Raw genomic sequence first — 22,299 nt, forward strand, 5'->3', positions numbered from 1 at the left:
TCCGAACACAATACATATGCATTATGGAAGCTTTGATTGCACAGTTTGAACTGGCTCTTGAAATTCCCTAAGAAAATCCATGAACTTTGGCAAATAGCTTCACTAGACCCTGATGTTTGGGTGAATATTTTCCTAAAGCCACTGGACGTTACAACGTATGAAGGCTGATAGAACTTTATTATATTATTATAGCTTCTACTCTGTGAATGGATACTAATGTCTTCAAGAAGTTGATATCCGTTAAAATGTTGTCGCAAACTATTGAGACTTCGGTGCTTTTATTCCCCTCTCTCTTCCGAATTATAAGTAATCCTAATTATTCAAGAAGTTAACAAATCAAAGTATACAATTTGTACATTAGCAATTAGATTTCTGGGTCAGAAAAACTCCAATTTATTGGTTTACATGCTTTTCAATTGCAAAACATTTTGATACATCTGTTTCTATATATTTAATTATATTTCATTCATGTTTTTGTGTGGTATTGTAATGCTCCCTTCACCAAAAAATAAGTTAGCTCTTGCTGCAAAAAAGTATTTGGGCAGAAATCGAGATCGATACTAACACTTACAATCTATCTTCGGAGTATACAATCTAAGCGGATCGGGTAGGGAAAAACCAATTGGTGTACACTCAAAAGTCCTTTCAGGTCATCTGCACAAAGGTCATGGGGACCCCAGCAATTGTAGAGGGACAGAAGGGATGACAAAATTATTTAATCAAGCTGAAAATCTCCAACAACTTCACCCTAAATAGAAGTCCATTAGGACCACAACCTACCTTCACCAATCTCATCACAGACTTCCTAGCCCCCTTCAACTCCGAAGCCTGTGTACTCCTCGGGAACCTTAACTTTCACTTGGAAGACGGGGGCGGAGCTAGCCGCGCTTGGAAATGGCCGCGCCGTAGGCGAGCTCTCCCGATCAAGCCACAATCCTGCAGTTAATCCTGGGTTTCACCGTGCCACATCCACCCAAAAATGCCTGCCTGCCGAGCGGACTGTCTCCGCTGCCGTTTGCTGCCACCCTTGTGAAAAACGGCCGACATCGGCGCGACGACACCGACGCGACCCGGGAGTGAAGAGGCGTCCTCCCTGACTGTACGTGACCACGTTCGGGCTTCGCGAGCCCGCGGCTGCACTGGTGTGCTGTAGGCTGTGTCGGCCCGAGAAAGCAGCAGCGGTTTGCAGCCGCCCGCACCTGACGACACCCGGTGGGTTGCTCTGCATCCCTGTGATGCTCCCGCGAGGCGTGGGTTCATGTTGACGGCACCAAGACTGAGGTGAGAAAGTGCTACAGTGCCTGCCACCCCTACCTCTACCGTCTCTCCCCGATAACGCGGGTGGCCGCTGGGATCCGCTTGCGCCACATCTTTGGCTATCCTGCATCTCCTCTTGCCGTGGGGCCACGTTGGGGACTACCTAACCCCCTCCCACAGAGGGGGTCATCTGCTGTGCCCGCTGCCTACAAGCATGATCTTCTCGGGCCTTGCCGAACTGGCTTCAGCTGGCTGAGGTCCCTCCCCGGACTTACCCTTCATTCCTGACGCCGGGGCCTTGCTGGGGGGACGCTCCGACTCCTGCCCACGCGAAAGTTGGTTACAGACCGAGGCGCGTCGACCTGAGGCATATCCACCGAGGGCCATCCCCCCTAGCGGGCCGCGGCCTTGCTGTTGGAACACGTGGATCTGGGCCGGAGGGTTGAAACTTGCGCCGTCACCATGGGCAAACCGGAGAAGACACAGACGAAAATTCAATTTGAGAACCAGCGGAAACTGCCCATGCCGTCCACTGACCGCCAAACGCCACCCCTCGATTCTGTACCCTCTTCCACGGCTCAGACAACACTGGACGTGCAAGCTATGTTCACCGCCATTCAATCTACCCTGACCAACATAGATGGAAAGATTGATACGCTCACTTATCGAGTGGACCGCATATCGGAGCGTCTAGATAAGCAGACGGACGCATGGACATGGCGGAACGCCGAATATCGGACACCGAGGACACCACGCAACAGCTTGAACTGAAGCATAAGAAGGTGGACGCTCTCCTGCAAAGCCTTGCGGCTAAGACAGAAGATTTAGAATCACGTTCGCGCCGCTGCAACCTGCGAATTTTGGGTATCGCAGAGACGACTCATATCAGTAACATGGAGGCGTATGTCGAGACTCTTCTAACCACCATTTTGGGTAAGGACACTTTTTCAGCGGTATTCATCGTGAAGCGGGCACATCGCACATTGGCGCCAAAACCGGCGGTTGGAGCTAAACCGCGCCCTATCATCGCCAAACTGCTGAACTATAGAGATAGGGACGCCGCGCTCCGGAAATCCCGCGAGCTTGGGTCTCTCACACATGAGGGCATGCAAATCTCAATATATCCGAACTTTACTTCTCAAGTACAGGAGGCCAGGAAGCACTATATGGACATCAAACGGAAGCTGAGAGAAAATGATGTTCCTTATGCAATGCTCTACCCGGCGCGTCTGAAGGTAACTCTGGATGGAAAAAGCGTTATATGCAACTCACCACGTGAAGTAGTTAAATATTTGCAAGCCAACCATCCGCATGTACTGAGACGTTCTTTTGAATTGCCTTGCCCTAGCTGCTGTGTGTGAAAATCGTGGCCAAATCCTCAATCCTGATCCCGCGATTCCCGCCTGGACCAGCCTGCCAGTCTCCCGCTGCCCGGCCGCTTGTAATTCCATCAAGAGCGGGGGCCGCCGAGCGGAGACCGGCGAGGGGCTACTTCAAGATCCAGAAGCCCTTGCGAGTCCAGCGTCACCGGGGAGCGCCAGGAGGCGCTGAAAACCAGCATCAGCGCCACTGAGCGGGGGAACTCGTTCTTTTGAATTGCCTTGCCCTAGCTGCTGTGTGTGAAAATCGTGGCCAAATCCTCAATCCTGATCCCGCGATTCCCGCCTGGACCAGCCCGCCTGTCTCCCGCTGCCCGGCCGCTTGTAATTCCATCAAGAGCGGGGGCCGCCGAGCGGAGACCGGCGAGGGGCTACTTCAAGATCCAGAAGCCCTTGCGAGTCCAGCGTCACCGGGGAGCGCCAGGAGGCGCTGAAAACCAGCGTCAGCGCCACTGAGCGGGGGAACTCGTTCTTTTGAATTGCCTTGCCCTAGCTGCTGTGTGTGAAAATTGTGGCCAAATCCTCAATCCTGATCCCGCGATTCCCGCCTGGACCAGCCCGCCAGTCTCCCGCTGCCCGGCCGCTTGTAATTCCATCAAGAGCGGGGGCCGCCGAGCGGAGACCGGCGAGGGGCTACTTCAAGATCCAGAAGCCCTTGCGAGTCCAGCGTCACCGGGGAGCGCCAGGAGGCGCTGAAAACCAGCGTCAGCGCCACTGAGCGGGGGAACTCGTTCTTTTGAATTGCCTTGCCCTAGCTGCTGTGTGTGAAAATCGTGGCCAAATCCTCAATCCTGATCCCGCGATTCCCGCCTGGACCAGCCCGCCAGTCTCCCGCTGCCCGGCCGCTTGTAATTCCATCAAGAGCGGGGGCCGCCGAGCGGAGACCGGCGAGGGGCTACTTCAAGATCCAGAAGCCCTTGCGAGTCCAGCGTCACCCGGGAGCGCCAGGAGGCGCTGAAAACCACGTCAGCCCCGCCTCGCGGGATGCCGGGCGAAGCCCGGGCAAAGGGCGGGCCCTCTTAGGCCCTCAGGGGACCGAGGAGGACGGGACGGGCCACCCCCCGGACATCCTCTGCCGCACACAACACCCAAGGTGAACTCTGTTTATTTTCGCAGTATAGTTGAAAATCAAGGCGTTACCTAGTACATATTACACACTATTCCAAGTAAAAGGATGAATGAAGCTAGGAAAACCCCTGTGGCCACGAGATCTACGACAAGAAATAAAAATGTCTCCAACACGCCACTACCATCTATAACTGCTATCGATCTCATGATCCAGAAAATGATCGGCGTAGTGGCGGATGCCATACAAGATACAGAGAGACGCCTTTCATTAACTCCAGATTTGTGCTTTCCTGATCTTTCATTGCATACCACCGATAACATTAATATCATGGACAACACAATAAATTCCCAAGACTCCATACTAATGCAATCGTTTACGGGGCTCCCAAGTTCTCAAACTAGAGACAACACACCATCAGACCTGTTTACACCTTCTATAGGTAATAGCAGGGATAGTAGTCCTATGCTGACTTGCAATCACGGCGATAATATATGTTTTCCGCCCACAGCTTCTTCAGTCCCAGGGGATAAACCCGTGGGGGGTTTATCGCCTATAACACAACCTGCCCCTGGAAAAAGTGATGTTACATCAAATGTAAATCGGCGCTGTGGGAAAAAATTCAAAATAAATTCATTAACGAGGAAAACTTATCGCCCAATAGCCAAACAGAAACACTCAGTCAAGGATATCTGGTCAAACTTCAGACTGGCTAAACCTGCCACAAAAACAGCAATCCCGGGCCTACCACCATCTAGCCAAGGTCTAGAACCACTATTAAGCGAAAAGGGGGCTGTGCACACAAATATGGTAATACACCAGACAAGCCAGACAGACCAGTCATCGACAACAAATAAATCCCTCCTGAGTGAAATAAAAACCTAGTTAGGTCTCTTTTGTTGCCTATCAGCGAGAGAGTCATCAACATTGAGAAGGCATTAGGGAAATTTGAGAGGGCCCAAAACGATGCATCTACTAGTCTGTTAAAAATATTGAAAGCACCAAAATCGACTTCCACTTTCATACCGGCAAGTAGCTCTCTTAATTCAATTAGCACCAAAAATGCGAGGGCCAAGAAAGTTACACAAAATGCTGCCACCAAACAGCCTCTGCTCCATTGTCAGGGTGATATAGCCCCTACTAAATTAGTAACAAATTCACACGTAGATGACAACACACCATTGATAGTGGCTACAATCTCGAGCAGTGTTCCAATCTTGCCTGTAATTGAAAATGAAAATGATGAAAGCGAATGGGCCGCTAGGGTTCCCTTGCCGAGCTAGTTATAGTTGACACAGAGCCCCTGCGCCATACCAAAACCCCAAACCTGATCACAACTACAAATACAGTAGGGGATAAACTGTTAAAATCTGCGGCAGCTAAAAGACCCCTTCATATAAACCTCCCTCCTGAATCCAACCCATACACCATTGTTATGATTGGTGTACCCAAACTAGTCGGGGAGAGGTCATAGACCCATGAGGAATTAAAAAATAAGGTGAGCCACTGGCTGTCCGCACACAGACCGATTCCCCATCATATAAACGGTCAAATATCCCACGTGAGGAGGGTAGACTGGGTGGGCACCAGATTTAAATCGACTGAGGGCGACTGTATCGTGGTTAATTTTAGGGATAGTCGCGTGGCTAGTTTTATTAGCAGCTGGAGGGGTGGCTTGACAAATAGCCTGATCCGTACGATGGATCTAAGCTATTTCTACCCTTCTAATGTTTCTGGCCCAAATAAAGTAAAACCCCAGTCGACCCACGGACAGGGGGGGATGCTTGAGCCATCAGTCCACTATCAACCAAGGGTAAGTCCATGGCACCATGGCCAGGTCATCACAACGGATTTTACACATCAAAGGCAGGAACCACTATGGGAGAGCAGGCCTAAAAACTATCTCTCAACATCTCATGAGAGAAGGGAGTTTTTACCCCATATACATCAACGAGATTACTCATACCCATATCATTTAAACATGCAATATGAGGTTCCCATCTCAAATAGATTTGATGCCTTTTACGCTCAAGATTACCTGGATGAGATTGACTGACTAACAGCACTCTTGCCCCTACCTGCCCATTCTGACTCTTCGCAACGGGTAGCACCACCTAATATAATAAAAAGCGTTAATCCAGCGAGTGCACCAGTTTCCACACTAGAGTTAGACATAACCTGTATAGCAGAGCCTCTAGCACACTGTCTTGAGAGACCGCTCTTACAAAACGGGTTTATCTCATCACATCCTATCACTAAAGTTTACAGCCCTGCCCTCACTGAGGTCAATCACCCGCTTCCTATTAGCGAAGCGCATGCAGTTGTAGTGACAGGCCGAGGCAATCAAGTTCCATCTTCGCCTTCAAACTTGGCCCAGGAAATAGGATCAGGCTATGAGGCACCTAGCATCATAAAATTTCTATCTTGGAACCTAGCCGGACTGGCTGCTAAGGTAAAGGATCCAACCTGGGTGGCATATATAAGGAATTATACTGTACTGTGTTTTCAAGAAACGTGGCTGGAAGAAAAAAATGTTCACATTGCGGGCTACCAGAGCTTTTTTTCACCAGCAGCCCCGTCGAACAGTGGCAGATCAAAGGGGGGCCTGGTAACATATATTAGCCTTGCACTGATTTGCCAGGTCACCAACAGACAACCTGAAAATAGAAACATTCAAGTTTTGGAGCTTAGGAGGGGTAAAAGGGCACTTACCCTGGTCAACTTCTACAACGCAGTAACTCCACAAGGGGAGTGCAATATCCTTCAGTTACACAACTTTCTGAAAGTCAAAGTGGCGAGTTTACCCCGAAATATATTAATTGCTGGTGACTTTAATGCGCATCCCAGTGGCAATCCAGAAGTGACATCCATGGGCTCCCTAGGTTGTAATAACAGGTCAGGTTTCCACTTTGATCACTCCATGCGTGGCACGCATGTCAATAACCTAATTGATGATATGAACCTACCTGTTGCTATGTCCATGACGGCGGATTCTTATATCTTTGATGTTCCCACTTATAAAGGCTCTGGTCATGGTTCCTATATAGATCACATTTTACTTTCCATTGACCTTGCAAATCTAGCCTCTGATTTCACAATTCAAACAAGTATTCACAGCGACCACAATCCTATCTTCATTGTAGTGGGAGCAGGTATTTTTGAGCAGCGGAAGACGCGCAAAGGCTGTGGGTCTCTAAAGCCGATAAACGGAAATCGCCGACTGAAATGGTCAATGGTGAACAGTGACATTTTGTATAGCTCAATTAACACCAGTTGTGGCCACAAACTTGGACTTTGTGTTTCTCCAACCACTTCGCCTGAAACGACCCTAACTGCTTTTGCTGTTGTGGTACAAAGAGTTGGTCAAATGTTAACTGTACCAGTGAAGGGTCAGTCTGATTGCCATCCAAGATGGTTCGACCAAGCTTGCTCCAAGGCCGGACGAAATCTTAAAAAGGCTTTAAAGACTAAACCAAGGGACTCTGCCTGCATTAAAACCTTGCGAGCTAAATATAAGGCAACTCTCTGGCATCTCGGAAAAGAGAAGTAAAAGCACGCACCTGGGAGTCTCTGCTCGACCCCACAACCTTGGGTAACAGCTCAAAGTTTTGGAACATTATTAACAAACCACTGTTTTATGATCCTAGTGACTTAGTGCTTGGCACTAATATACCCGAGGAAGAGTGGGTCTCCCATTTTAGTTTAATTTTTAAAAGTGATGAGCCACAAGTGGAATATGACATTAAAACTCCTGAGGAAGTTTATTTGTGCTTTACAGTTGGGGAGGTAGAGAAGGGGATTCGGGGTTTAACTTGTAATAAGGCTCCTGGCCCTGACGGCCTTCCCCCTGACCTATTTAAATCCAACATTCACCTATGGGCTCCAGTCCTTACTGCAGTAGTTAATGCAGGAGTATTAACTGGGTGCCCAAAGTCCTGGGGGTCTTCAACCATAGTACCTGTATTTAAGAAGGGTGACCGAAACAGTGCAGTATGCTATAGGCCTATTTCCCTGATTAACTTAGTTGCTAAGGTAGTGGGGGGTATAATTTTAAATAGGCTGGTAGCATGGGCAAATGATAATAATGTAATGTCGCCAACTCAATACGGGTTCAGACCAGGTCACTCAACGGTCTCCCAGTGTCTGAATTTGTATTTAATCAATGGCAAATATACTATGGCCAGAAAAGGTACTGTCCACATGGCCTTTATGGACTTATCGTCCGCCTTTGACTGTGTCGACAGAGGCAGGCTTTGGGACGTCCTGTCAAAAATGGGGGTCGAGCAAAACCTGATCAATTTTCTGGCCGACCTTCATTCGGATACAAGAGCAAATGTCCGCTACACCCAAGACAAGAAAGTAACTAGGGATATTAAGATAAATCGGGGGGTTAGGCAGGGGTGCATTTTAGCCCCGTTTCTTTTTAATCTTTATATTAATGAATTAGAGGAGCATCTTTTAAAAACAGGCACAGACTACCCATATATAGGAAGGAAGGGCGTGCCCGTCCTGCTATATGCGGACGATGCCGTCCTAATTTCTAGAACCGCAATTGGCCTCCAAACCTTGTTAGACTCTTTTTTTGTATTTATGAACTCCCGAGGCCTGAGTATCAATAATTCAAAATCATTTGTTATGAAGACAGGACTAGGTTCTAGAAAGTTATACTCCTTTTCAGTAAATGGTGAAAAAATACCGACAACAAAGACCTTTTCGTACCTTGGTGTTCTTTTTGACCACCAACTAACGTGGGCACCTGCGGTACGAAAGAAGAAGGGTGAGGTAGTGCGGGCAAACGCAGCGATAATTGATTTCGCAAGAAAAATGGGAAATAGCCCGGTGGCTGCTCTGTTGAAACTATATCAAGCTAAAAGCACTGCCGTTGCGTGTTACGGGAGTGAAATATGGGGTTTTGTTCCCCTAGGTGATCTTGAGGTTATCGAAAATAACTTCCTAAAACAAGTATTAAGGCTGCCAAGGGGAACGGCTAATTTCTCCGTTCATGAAGAATTAGGTATGCCCTATTTAAGCGACAGAATAGCTGCTAATCCCTTGCTGTGCTGGCTAAATTGCTGGCTGAATGCAGACATACCCCTCACCCAAAACATCCTACATGAAGCACTATTGTGGGAAGGGAGGTATAAGATCCCTTGGATAAAATATGTTAGAAAATGTCTTCTTGAAATGGGACGGCTGGATCTCTTCCTAGCCCCGGAGTCAATAACTAAACTAGATGTAACCTATGTGAAGAACATCTTTATGTCATCTAGGCACTTAGCTAGGGAGGAGACAGAGCTTAAGAAAGACAGTGTGAGGAAGCATGTTCTGACAAAAACCTGTCTACAAATGGAACCCTATTTATCTTGGCCCATGTCTGGTTATGAACGATTCTTGTTGTCAAGGTTTCGTTTTGATTTGTTTCACCTACTGCTAGCTGTACCAAGTGGGGCCCACAGAGGTCAAGTGCTGCCAGCTTGCGGCTGCGACAGTAAGTCTCCGCAAGATCTGGCCCACTTTTTATTCATTTGTCCTTATTATACAGTACCTCGTAAATTGTTTTTAAAACCTCTTCCTAAACAGCTGAATTTTGCACAAATCAGACCAGCACTTTATTACCTTCAAATGCTAAACTGTGACTGTACCATGTTTGTATGTAGCTTTTTAAAATCAGCACTTAAGTTTAGAAAAAGTATGGAAGGTTAATTAATTATGCTACTGATAGTTATATCTTTTTATTTAATCGCATATTTATATTTTTAACTACATATTCCGCTTGTGTCCTTCCCTTTTTTTGGTAATGTCCTTTTATTACAATTTTATCTGTGTCAAATGTATATGTTTTGAAATGTACTTTTATGATTGTTAAATGCAAACAATCGAATAAAGATATTTGACTTGACTTGACTACTGAGACGTAAATCACCACGTGGTCAACAACACGACCAGGACCCTCCTTCGGATGTGGAATAACTGATGTACGACACACCTGCTATGCGGAGAAGGACATGACTGCATGCCTGCACCTCCTAATATACAGTTGGTAGATTGGCTATGCGTAATACTTTTGCTGCAGAGTTTACAGAACCCTTCTTAAGATGTTAATTCTTTCTGATTGTAGATGTTGGCTCGATGTCATGACTTAATCGCACGGTGTAAGCACCGAGACCCAACGGTCACTGACTCGCGCTAACGCGAGTGGCTTGATCTCCCGGCATATATATGCTGGGCTACTGGCGGGCTGCGACCGCCCCCCCCCCCCCTGTGTAATCCACACTATCTGCCCTGTTTGGGTATCTAAGTTCGAGAGCACCCTGATGTTATGGATGCTTATTTGCTGTTGTTTTTGTTCTGGGCTGACTGCATTGGGTATAGGCTTTGTCATGATTGGGATGGCGAAGTGGGTGGTGGGTGGAGGGGGGGGTTCGACGATGGATAATGCTGTCACAATTTGCTTCTGTCACAATGGTGTTCCTGGTTCCTGGAACGCTTACTTCAGGTTAAATGACACAATACACTTGCATGTAAAGCGGAAATGCTCGAATGGCTATGGGTAGACACTTAAAGTTGTTGACGTGGAATGTCAGGGGCCTTAACAGCCCTAAGAAAATCAGGCAGATCTTTGCGTACTTAGACCGTCACGCTATAGATTTGGCACTTCTACAAGAAACCCACCTCTTCCCTGGTAAGGCTAAGACACTGGGGTACCGCTGGGCTGAACACTCTGTCTCTGCCACGTACTCCTCTTATGCTCGTGGGGTGTCGGTTTTGGTGCGTCGTGGGGTTCAGTTCTACTTAGAGCGCACAGATATAGACCACAATGGTAGATTTGTCATTGTTACTGGTACATTGTGTGGCACTAGGGTGGGTATTGTTAATATATATGGACGAAATGTTGATGACCCTGATTTCTATTTCTCTCTATTCACCAAATTGCGCGACTATCCCCCGTTAGAATGGATCTGGGGTGGTGATCTGAATGTTGCACTTGATTCTGCTCTGGATCGATCACAAGATACTTTTGAACACCATAAACGCGCAGCGGAAGCCCTCCTCCATGGCATTGGCGAATTTAGTCTGCGTTATGTATGGAGAGACCGTCACTCTGCCCAGCGAGAAAGCACGCACTCCTCTGCAGCACACGCCAGCTGGTCACGACTTGATTATTGGCTGCTCTCAGAGCGGGCCTCTACGTGGGCCACTGATGTCACGCATCTCCCTAAAACATTATCAGACCACAACCCGGTGGTCCTGTCCCTGGCTGTCCCAACATACACCCCCCCCCCCCCGTTTACTTGGCGCTTCAATGCCATAGCACTCGTCGACCCCCTATATAAAGACACACTACACAAGGCGATAGAGGAATTCTTTGCGGTCAACAGCAGTGCTGGCATGCTCCGGGAGGCTTTTAAGGCGACACTTCGTGGGGTGTGTATTTCTACTACTGTGGGTATCCTGAAGGATATCAGAACACAATTACAGAACTGCGAGACCGATATTCGTCGGCTGGAGTCGGAGTTCGACTCCACACAAGATACTGGGACATTAGCTGACATACGCGAGGCCATCACACGATATAACGCACTGGCAGATGACGAAATAAAATACATGTCCAAAAGACATAAGGCGCGCAGGCTGGGAGAGGGGGGGCGCCCTGGCCGTGTACTGGCAAAGAAGGTATGCATGCAACAAAAACAACAGTTAGTTACGCAACTTCAAGACGAGCAGGGGCAATTACACTTTGACACCCCTAATATTCTGCGCACGTTTGTCACCACATACCGTGAATTTTACACTACACAGCACACTGCCGCCGAATCGGACATATTAGACTACATCGCAGATGTGGCGCTGGTGTGGTTGTCGGACTCACACCGAGAATTTTTAGCCTCACCCATAACGGAGGAGGAAACTCTCACTGCTATTAAATCCTTACCGAATGGGAAAGCCCCAGGCCCTGACGGGTTTACGGCAGAAATTTATAAGGCGTACGCTGAGGACCTTATCCCCCACCTCCTTGAAATGTACGATGAGGCCCATACCGATGGCATTCTACCACAAACATTGAGAGAGGCCGTTATAGTAACAATGCTCCAGCCTGATAAAGACGCCACTAGGGCAGACTCTTATCGACCCTTATCATTAATAAACACAGATGTCAAAATACTTGCGAAAATTATTGCTGCAAGATTGCAACCACTCATGCCCACCATTGTGCTACCTGATCAATCGGGCTTCATCCCTGATAGATCCACCACACACAACCTGCAAACGATCTTTGCGTTAATGTACCAATTGAGGCCAGATCTCCGTGCAGTGGCGGTGCTATTAGATGCAGCCAAGGCCTTTGACTCAGTGGAGTGGACGTACATGTTTGTGATACTGGGACGAATAGGCCTACCCTTGCGTCTACTAACTTGGATCAAACTACTCTACACAAACCCCACGGCCCGAGTAAAGGTTAACGGATATGTCTCGGAGTCCATGCCCATACAACGAGGCACTAGGCAGGGATGTCCACTCTCCCCCCTACTCTTCTCGATTGTGCTGGAGCCATTGGCCTGTAAAACTCGTCAGAAATACGCTCACACTGCGCTTGGATTCCGCCTCCGACCTATAAGCATCTCGCTATATGCGGATGATATGGTCCTCTACCTTCGAGACCCAGATACTGATTTATCCCCTGTGCTTCGGGAATATGTGAAATTTGGCAGACAATCTGGCCTCACCATTAACTGGTCTAAATCTGCAGTGATCCCGTTAACCACGTGCACGAATCCTCCGCAACTAGATTTCCCGCTTGTATGGCAAGATGATCCCATTAAATACCTAGGGGTATGGGTGCACCGAGATGTGGAACTAGTAATTCGACATAATTATGGCACAGTGGTAGACCACATTGAAACGCAGATACAGAGATGGAAAACACTCCCGCTCTCCCTAGCTGACAGGATTTCCCGGCTGAAAATGGTAGTGCTCCCGAAGTTGCTATACCTCTTTGTTAACATTCCGCTCACTCCTCCCCCTTCGGTCTTTGCCAGACTCCGCACAGCGTTTATACAGCTTATTTGGGCGGGGAAGCAGGCCAGGATTAGTCTCCGTACACTCACTCTTCCATACAGTGCGGGCGGCTTCACAGTGCCTGATGCTTACCTCTACTACTTATGTTGACAGGCGCAATTTGCCTACTACTGGCATCATCCGGTACGGTATCTGCCACATTTAGCAGTAGAAGAAGGGGACGCACACCCGATACCACTCACAAGCATTTTATCACACACTAGACCTCATCTTGCGGAAAGGGAGATAAACACAATCCGCACCACAACTCACGCTTGGGCGCGGCTAAGCACACTGGCCCATAAATCCCCTATTTACGCTCCAAGCCTCCCACTGGCGCGGCATTCCGACCTTTCCGGCACGTGGGAACGGAATAACATGTCCATACTAGAGCAGGCAGGCTTTTCAACCCTGGGGGACCTCTACCCCAATGGCTCATTCATCACACACGACGATCTGGCATATATTAGTAACCAAACTCCTCTCTTTCGTTTCCTCCACCATAGACTACGGGCCGCGGCTCGAGAGTTGTACCCCGCCTTCCCCGATGAACCCCCAACCCTTCATTCTTTGCAATTGCTAATCACCTCGCCTACTCACGCTCACATTCTGTCCAAATTGTACAGACAAGCACAGGATGAAATTGGCGCCAACACCGTTCCGATGAGAGATAAATGGTCTAGAATGCTAGATGCCCCCCTCACGGAAGAAGACTGGACAGCTGCATGTACACTGACCTCACTTCTCACCCCCAACGGAAACCTGCGTATTATACATTATAAATAACTACACCAGGTATACCACACTCCCCTTAAGCTGTACAAACTTAAACTGCGTGATGATGCTAAATGTAAAAGATGTGATATGGATGACGCGGACTTTGCGCACCTAGCCTGGTGCTGTGCGAAGGTACAGCAGTACTGGGTGAATGTCACTGCCCATCTAACGAAATTACTGCTATGTGAAGTTCCTTGTACTCCTAGAGTGTGTTTGTTAGGCCTGGACGTCCCACTCAGGGCGACTGGCAAGAAGCTCATGGCTATATTACTGCTACTGGCGAAGCGCAGGCTCTCTATACACTGGGGTAGCAAGCGCACCCCACTAATCAAAGACTGGCTGATGGACGCTGCCTACTGCACATATACGCAGAGGAACTGCCCACCGCCTCCAAACCCTCTGATATTTGGGGCCCACTTTCTGACTACCTGCGTACTAACCCAGATCCAATTGAAGAGACTCCTGCAATTATGGTCCGTCCCTAACTCTCTACTTGTGCCAATCTTAACACTACGGTATTAATGTAAAAGTGTATTGTGTGAGATGTCTATATGGGTTCATACTGCTGGCAAACCTGTGATTTTGGATATATTACTTTGTAAGCCTCTTGCATACTGCCTGTGTCTGAAGTGTGACATGTATCTGTTGTCCGAGTTTTTCGATAAAACTGATAAAAAATAAAAATAAAAAACTTTCACTTGGAAGACAGAACCGACCCATGCTCCACAGCACTCCTTGAAAGCCTAAACAAAATTGGACTAACCCAGGTCGTCACTGAACCCACGCATATCGCCGAACACACGCTGGAATCCATCTTTACCTTCTTAGACATCAAGTACAGCTCAACCTCACATCTCACATGGACAGATCACTCCATAATCTGCTTCCAAATTATCACACCGCAAACCAATGCACCCACCAATGTCAGCCTACCGAGCCGTTGTTGGGGCAAAACCTTGAGATCTGAATGTCTCAACACCCTCAGCATGGACCAACCCAACCTCATAGACACCATAAACAAGGACATTGACAAGTTTAACAACTGGATCAAAAACTGTGCAGACTCCCTCACACCCACCAAACTCAATAAACAGAGAAGATCTAGCAGACAAGCAAGCTGTTACACAGAGGACCTTTGGGACGGCAAGAGAACCTTCAGACAACTTGACAGAAAATGGAGAGCCAGTCACAAAGCTACCAACAGAACTACCTTCAAAGTTACACTAAGATGATATCACCAGCAACTAAGAGACACCAAAAAAAGAGAGTTAGCTGAATGAATTGAAGGGAGCTCCAACAGCTGCAAAGAAATCTTCACAACCGTCAAAGATTTCACCACAGCTTTCATCAACAACATCACTCCTCCCAAGAACTGTGTGATGACCTATCCAACTTCTTTCACAGCAAAATCGTGAACATCTACAGCAACTTTGAACATCAACCAAACCCTAGGGAACTTATCAGAAATCTGCCCATCACCAATCAAGACAATCACATGACCGAATGGACGACTCTCACCAGAAAATAAACACTCACAATCATGCAGATCATCTGCTATGGGGCCTTAACGGATCCATGTCCCCACCACATCTATACCCTTGGTGCATCTCCAGTCAGCACAGGACTCACACACATCATAAACACCTCCATTACCCCACCACCTCCCCAAAAGCCTGCAAGCACACAGCGGTCAATGCCCTCCTCAAAGAACCTTCACTCAACCAAAGATAACTGGCCAACTTCCATCCTATCTCTCTACTTCCCTACCCAGCAAAAGTGTTTGAAAAGGCCATCAACAAGCAAGCAATTCACAAGCTACCTCAAACTCCACCATATACTTAACAACACACAATCAGGTTTCAGAAAGACTACAGCACAGAAACTGCACTCATTGCAGCCACTGACAACATCAAGACCATCCTACACCAAGGAGAAATAGCAGCCCTCACCCTTCTCGACCTCTCAGAGGCATTTGACATGGTCTCTCATAACCCACTCATCAGAAGACTCTACGAGATCGGCATCTGAGGACCTGCGCTTAACTGGATTTGCGTCTTCCTCACAGGAAGAACCCAAAAAGTCAGACTCCTACCCTTCACATCGGAGCCAAGAACCTGATTTGCAGAGTCCCCCAGGGATCATCCCTCAACCCGACCCTGATCATCATCTACTTGGCACCACTCACCAACATGATAAGATCTCAAGGCATCACCATAATCTCCTATGCAGATGGTACCCAACTCATCCTCTCTTTAGCAGATAAGACAACCACCACTAAATCCAACTTCACCAACTGCATGATTATGGTATCAGAATGAATGACAACCAACTGCTTGAAACTCAACTCCTACTAAACAGAGGTTATCAATAGAAATACGACTCATACCAACACTCATCGACCAGTCCAGAAGTCTGGGGATCATCCTGGAAGACAAGCTCAAGTTGACGGCACAAGTCAATGCAGTGAGAACTGCCCGATTCCACATCCTGCATATGCTGCGAAAAATCTTTAAGTGGCTTCCACAGAACTAGAAAACCATCAAGCAACCACTCGCCACAAGTAGACTCGACAATGGCAATGCACTTTATGCCAGAATCTCCAAGCAGCTCCTACACAGACTTCATACCATTCAGAACACTGCCATAAGACTCATATTCAGCCTTCCTGGCTACACCCACATGCCACCCCACCTCTCCATTCACAAGTGCAGCCAGTTCAAGCTACCCATGTACACCTATAAAGCCCTACACAACAATGGACCTGCAGTATACCTACACAGCAGCATACACTTTCACAATCCATCCAGGCACCTACTCTCAGTCTCACCCTCACTTGTACACACCCTCCACATTCATAAAAGCAGAGCATGAGGTTGTTCTTTTTTCTACATTGCACCCAAATCACATAACAACCTCCCATAACACATCAGAGCCTCCTCCTCGCTTCTTGAGTTCTGTAGGAGGCTAAAGACCTGGCTCTTTTCGAAAACCTCTGAGGAGACCACAAGCCTACACACCTGCTCAAGTACCTAGATACCTACATAGGTGATTAGAGCGTTCAACAAATCAACACTATGTAACATAACATGCTGATCGTGTGGCCCCTTCTGCTCCCAGTTGACTTTCAAGGACTCAAATTCCTCCTTGAAATGGGCTATGCAGTGCATTTCTACCCCCTATAGGACAGGAAACTGCATTCTTGGGATATTCCAAAGGAATACCTGGTCCTCATTTCCTCAGCACAAATGTTGATCAGTTCTGAATAGTTTTTTTTTTAAAAAATCTTTTTTTAAAAAGTCAGGTATGTACAAAAAATAGAAATATACTGTTACCTTGTATGTAAAGGAGGGGCTGCAATATAATACTTTACACTAGACAATTCATGTTCACAGATTTTTTTTCCTCCCCTTCCCCTTAGCAAATTCTATAAATAAATACATTTTATTCAACAGGGTTTACAGGAATCCCCCCCCATTATGCCCCTAAGCTGCTACCTCATGTTTCACCCTGCTCTCCTCTGTTATTACGCCATAACATTAGCGGTTCCCATATCTTCATACCCTTCTTCCTAGCTCTACACTTCTGTACACTTACACATTATTTCTTCTTCTTTTTTGTTTTTAGATGTGGTAGTGCTAATGATGAGAACCTGAGCCCACTGGTAAGAACCTACCAGTGGACTCCCATGGGGTTACTTCCGTGAGGCACTCCACATCTTTTCACACATTTTTCTGGTGTTCTTTTCTATGGTGTTTTTTTAAGTATTGCACTACACAGTAGGGTGCACAAGTAGGGAACAGAAGATTTTACTGAACAGGGATTCAAGTGGGGAACAGTAGCTATATACACTGCCCCCATTGCACACAAAATTGTGGGAGCTAATAGATATATTGAAATCCGAGGGAGTTTGTTCACAAAATTGGATCAGGTCACATAGTGTTTTGGATTATTGATTTGGGGCTGACCTGATTCCTAGAGAGCTCCTTAGCTCCTTATTGAAGATAGTGGATCTAGATTAGCCTGACAATCATATCCTAGAAGCATCAGGGCTGGGGTGATAGTGACTTCTTTATTGATTGTCTGAAGCCAAAAGTCCTCTATACCTCCTTTCAGCATTGAGAGTTTGGGGCAGGAATAAAACATATGTATGCTGTCTGCCCGACCTGTTTGACATTTAGGGCATTTATCTTTTTCCCACTTCCCCCATCCATAAAGCTTAGTGGCGTAGGATATAGATTGAACAAGGTTTTATAGTGCTGAGCCTTTAAGTTAGCTGACAGGAAAATCTTTGTCCCCAATTCCATTGACATGTCCAAATCAACCTCCCCATTGCCAAACTTTTCTGCCCATTTCGTTTCTGTTTTCTCCATATTGTCTGGGAGGGTCTTGATTAGATTGAGATAGTAATCTCTGATCCTGCTATCCTGGTGATTTATAGTTTCCAACCCTGACATTTTATCCAGATTTATAGAGCCACTGGGAATGCTTTTTATATACCCCTGGACCTGCAAATACTTAAACTGTGTACTTTTATTAATTCCATATCGTCGCACAAGCCCTGCAAATGAAATATACTCAGTGTCGTGAAACAAGTTTGCAACCCTATCTATACCCGCCTGCTCCCAGCTCCTAGCCATACCATCATATAGTGCTTCTGGAAGTAAAGAAGAGCGCCACATGGGGGACTACCTGTTATATCTGGGAATCTTCCGCAATCTGCTGACCTTTTTCCAGATCTTCCAGGCCTCCTTGACACACTTGAATCTCGTTTTTTTATAATAACTTGGTTCAAGTTGTCGAAGAAAGAGCCCTTCTGCCTCTCTCCCGATAGATAGCTGATATATTGTGGGTAAGCCAGAAACCTCTATTCTCGCCTGACCTGGTGAAAGGAAAACACCCATCTGCTGTAATGCTGTGGCCCAGTAGTAAAATAGAATGTTCAGGGCTCCCCATCCACCTTGTTCGCAAGGGAGCGTCATAGTTTCCATTGCTCGTCGTGTCTTCCGGTAGCCCCAAATAAAGTTGGAGAATATAGCATTCATTTTATTTATATTGGCTTCTGCTAATTCAAAGATTTTAATTTTTAATACATTAATTCTTCCTATTATTGTAAGATGTAGCTTATCTAATCGTCTAAGTTCCACATTTATTTTCTCCAGTACTGGATCAATATTAATCGTCCACAAAATATCCATATTGGATGTTATATTTACCCCTAAATACGTGGCCACTGTGCCTTTGTGAATATCTTGTGTATGACACTGGGAGGAGCAAATAATTTGAGTTTTCCCCTTATTCAAGAGGTACCCAGATTTCTTTCCAAATTCCTCAGCCATACTTTCTACCTCCCTAATTGCCGTATCCAGTTCTGTGGTGACTATTGGGATGTTGTTTGCGTATGCTAAAATCTTGGTGTCATATCCTTTGCTAATTGCAGGTTTGATTGCAAGATTATGAATAAATTGATTGATAAATGGATCTAGATATATGGCAAATAGGATGGGGGAGCAGGGACGCCTTGTTGCGTCCCTCTAGCTATCTCCATCCTCCCTGAAGTATTGCCCATTACCTGCTGTTGGGCATACGGTTTGTAATACATGGCTTGGATAGCCATCACTAGCCGTGTGCCCAACCTCCTCTCTGCCAAAGCTCCCCAGAGGTATTACAACGATACCCAGTCAAAGGGTTTTTTGGCTTCCAGGAGGACCACAGCACCTTGCTAGTTTCTACTTCCGCTATATTGAGTATTGAAATGACCCGCCTGATGTGGTCCGTGTCCCTTTGCCTGGAACAAAGCCATGCTGCCACGGTGATACCAATGTCGCTATGATTCCTTGTAGCCGTTTAGCTATAATTTTCGAATAGACTTTGGCATCAGAGTTCATACGCGAGATAGGGCGATAAGAAGCTGGTTGTTCTGATGGTTTACCTTTTTTGGGAAATGTCACCACATCCATTCCCTGCCATGATGAGGGCGGGATCCCACTATGCTGCACACCCAGGAACAGATCGTGCATAAATGGAGCAACCTCATGTGCGAGTACTTTATAGAGTTCAAGCGGGATTTTATCCGAACCAGTTGCTTTCCCCGCAGGGAGAGATCCGATAGACTCCAGAACCTCTTCCAGAGTAAACTATTTTTCCAGCTCCTGAGCTGCTGTTTCATCTATTGTTGTTAATACTGGCCACCTAGCATCTTTGTCTATCGGGCTCGTTTCTAGAGCGTCAGCTTGATACAGCTTGCTATATTACTGCTCAAAGATGTCTATAATCTTTGTCAGCCCTATCACATATTGACCATTGCTATTCTTGATTTTTGCAATATTATTCCTGGGACTTTTCTGTCTTGTACGTAGCACAAGTAACCTTCCTGCTGTCTCGCCATACTCATATGGATAGATTTGGGCCAACCGTTCCTGAAAGTAGCTGTTGATCTCTGCCTATATTAAAGCTATTTTCACCATGTGGTCCTTGATTGGGTCGTCTTGCCCCCCTTACTAATCAGCTTTACATGCTCTGCCTCTAATTCTGCTAATCTTTCTATTAGTGAGTTGACCTCTTCCTTCTGATGCTTCCAATGGTGTCCCACATAGCTAAGAACTTCACTCCTCAGACCAGCTATAAAGGTGTCCCATACTATCCTACATGAGGCATTGTATCTGTTTGTGTAAACTAAGTCTGTAGTCCAACGTTTCATTTATGTATGGAACTCTTCGTTAACAAGCATTTTCTTATCAAATGACCAAGTGCCCTGCTTCTTAGCTCCCCCCTGCCTTGCAACCTCAAGCAGAAGTGGATTGTGGTCCCAAAAGAATTGTGGGAGTTTTTTAATCTCTACCTTATCTAGCATTTTACTTGAGGCTAGAAAATAATCCAAACATACATACTTCCTATGGGGATGAGAAAAATAGGCATAATCAGGATCGCTCGAGTTTTTTTCAGCCCAAACATCTATCAACCCATGGCTATCTCTAAAGGTAGGTAGTGCCCTAAATACTTGGGCTTTCCTCCCGCTATATTTCTGGGCCTGAGTTTTTGCACTCTCTAGATGTATGTTTAGGTCACACAGACTATCAAAGGTTCCAGCCTGGAGGCAAGCTCTACTTCCAATTCTTCCCATATCTTAGGATCATCCTGGTTTTACCCTTATACTGTCCCCACCGTCAACCCTGTGGCTAGTTAGACTATCACCCAGCGCCCCCATTTATCAGCAGCTACCCGCTTGGCTATTCCAATGCAGTGCAATTATATAGCTACCCCTCTGATCATGGAGGTCTGAGTAGAGCATACCGCCAGGATATATCCCTTTTCTCAGGAACGCCATTGTTATTCAAGGGAATATGAGTTTCCTGTAGACAGATTACATCATGGTTAATAGCTTTTAGTATTTCATAGAATATCTCTCTTATTTTTATCGTTCATCCCATCCACATTAACTGAGAAAATCTTAAGTCTATCCATATTGATCTGCAGTGCTTAACATTTTAGTCCATTGAATGCTGAAGTTTCCCAATATATTTATAATTTTTTTGCTGTCTATACCTGACTTTTTTTCCTTTTTTTCTGCACCCCCACTGCCACTCCCTCCTGACCCAGCCCCCCTCCCCCCTCCCCTCAACACTTGCTCCCCTCTCCACTCATCCGTCCCCCAAGTTCCCATCTCCTTTGCTCACCCTCCACCGTGGAAGCTTCCAGACTGAAGGTATGTGTGTGAGATGGAGCAGCGTAGCACCATGATCAGTGAAACCCCGGTTACTATCCTAAAAACAACAACAAAACTAAATAAAAGAACATTGTGATAGCTAAGAATCATAAGGGATCAGTATACAGAAAACATCAATTAAAAGACATGGCAGGCGTGGCTTAGCGAGCCAAGATGGTTGACAACCCTTGAGAGTACTCCGGAACCCGTCCTGATGGCCATAGAGCCCTGAAAACCATCGCCACTCAATTGCTGCATCCCTGGATGTGTCCCTGGTTGCGGGGAACCCTGTGAATCAACACTTCGCCTCGTTCGGCTGGCCAGCCGGGGCCCTCACCTAAAATGGCGGCCTCTCTGCTCTGAACCACGACATCTGCCGCCCACGGACTGTGCTGCCTGGTCTTCCACATGGGTGTTCGTGCTGACTGAGTAGGCCCCTGGGGACAGAGCGACCGGTGGTGAGCTGCGGAGTCTTGGGTGCTGGCTGTATCTTCCTCTCTCCCCTGCCCGGCTGCGATCCTGCATGGGCAGCCATTGGTGGCGGGTCCTGGCCACTGGTGCTGGGATCGGTGCACCTGACGCGAGGCTGTGCCACTGCCTGCGTCTGTTGGACACACCGTTAGCCGTGCCCCAGCTCCCCTATGGTGCTGCTGTGGTACCAGCCACCATTTCAGATGGCGGGGGTCAGGGATTGGCGGCGGTTAGACCCTGACTGCCGCAGTGCGTCCTGCGCAACCAGTGGCCCGTCGATCGACAGACCTGAAGACTGGTGAGTCCCCACGACGGGAGGGGGTCCTGGGTCTGTTGAGAGGGGCCCCCTGCACGCTTGGGCTGCCTGCTGGAAGTGAGACCTGGGCTCCAAGTGGTGCTGCTTACAATCAGGCCCTGCTATATCACCTCACCTCCTGTGTCCCGCGGCTGTTGATCCGGCTTACTGGGCCCTGTAGCTGCTTCCTGGTGTTACACTGGGTCTGACTCTGTACTCCTGGCTGGAGGAGGCCTGGAGTGGTAGTGCCGGCCGCGTCCATCGAGCGGCGAGAGGCTCCTGGAGAAGACCCTCC

Source organism: Lissotriton helveticus, chromosome 5_1 (genome assembly GCF_964261635.1).
Source record: "Lissotriton helveticus chromosome 5_1, aLisHel1.1, whole genome shotgun sequence".
Lineage (NCBI taxonomy): Eukaryota > Metazoa > Chordata > Amphibia > Caudata > Salamandridae > Lissotriton > Lissotriton helveticus.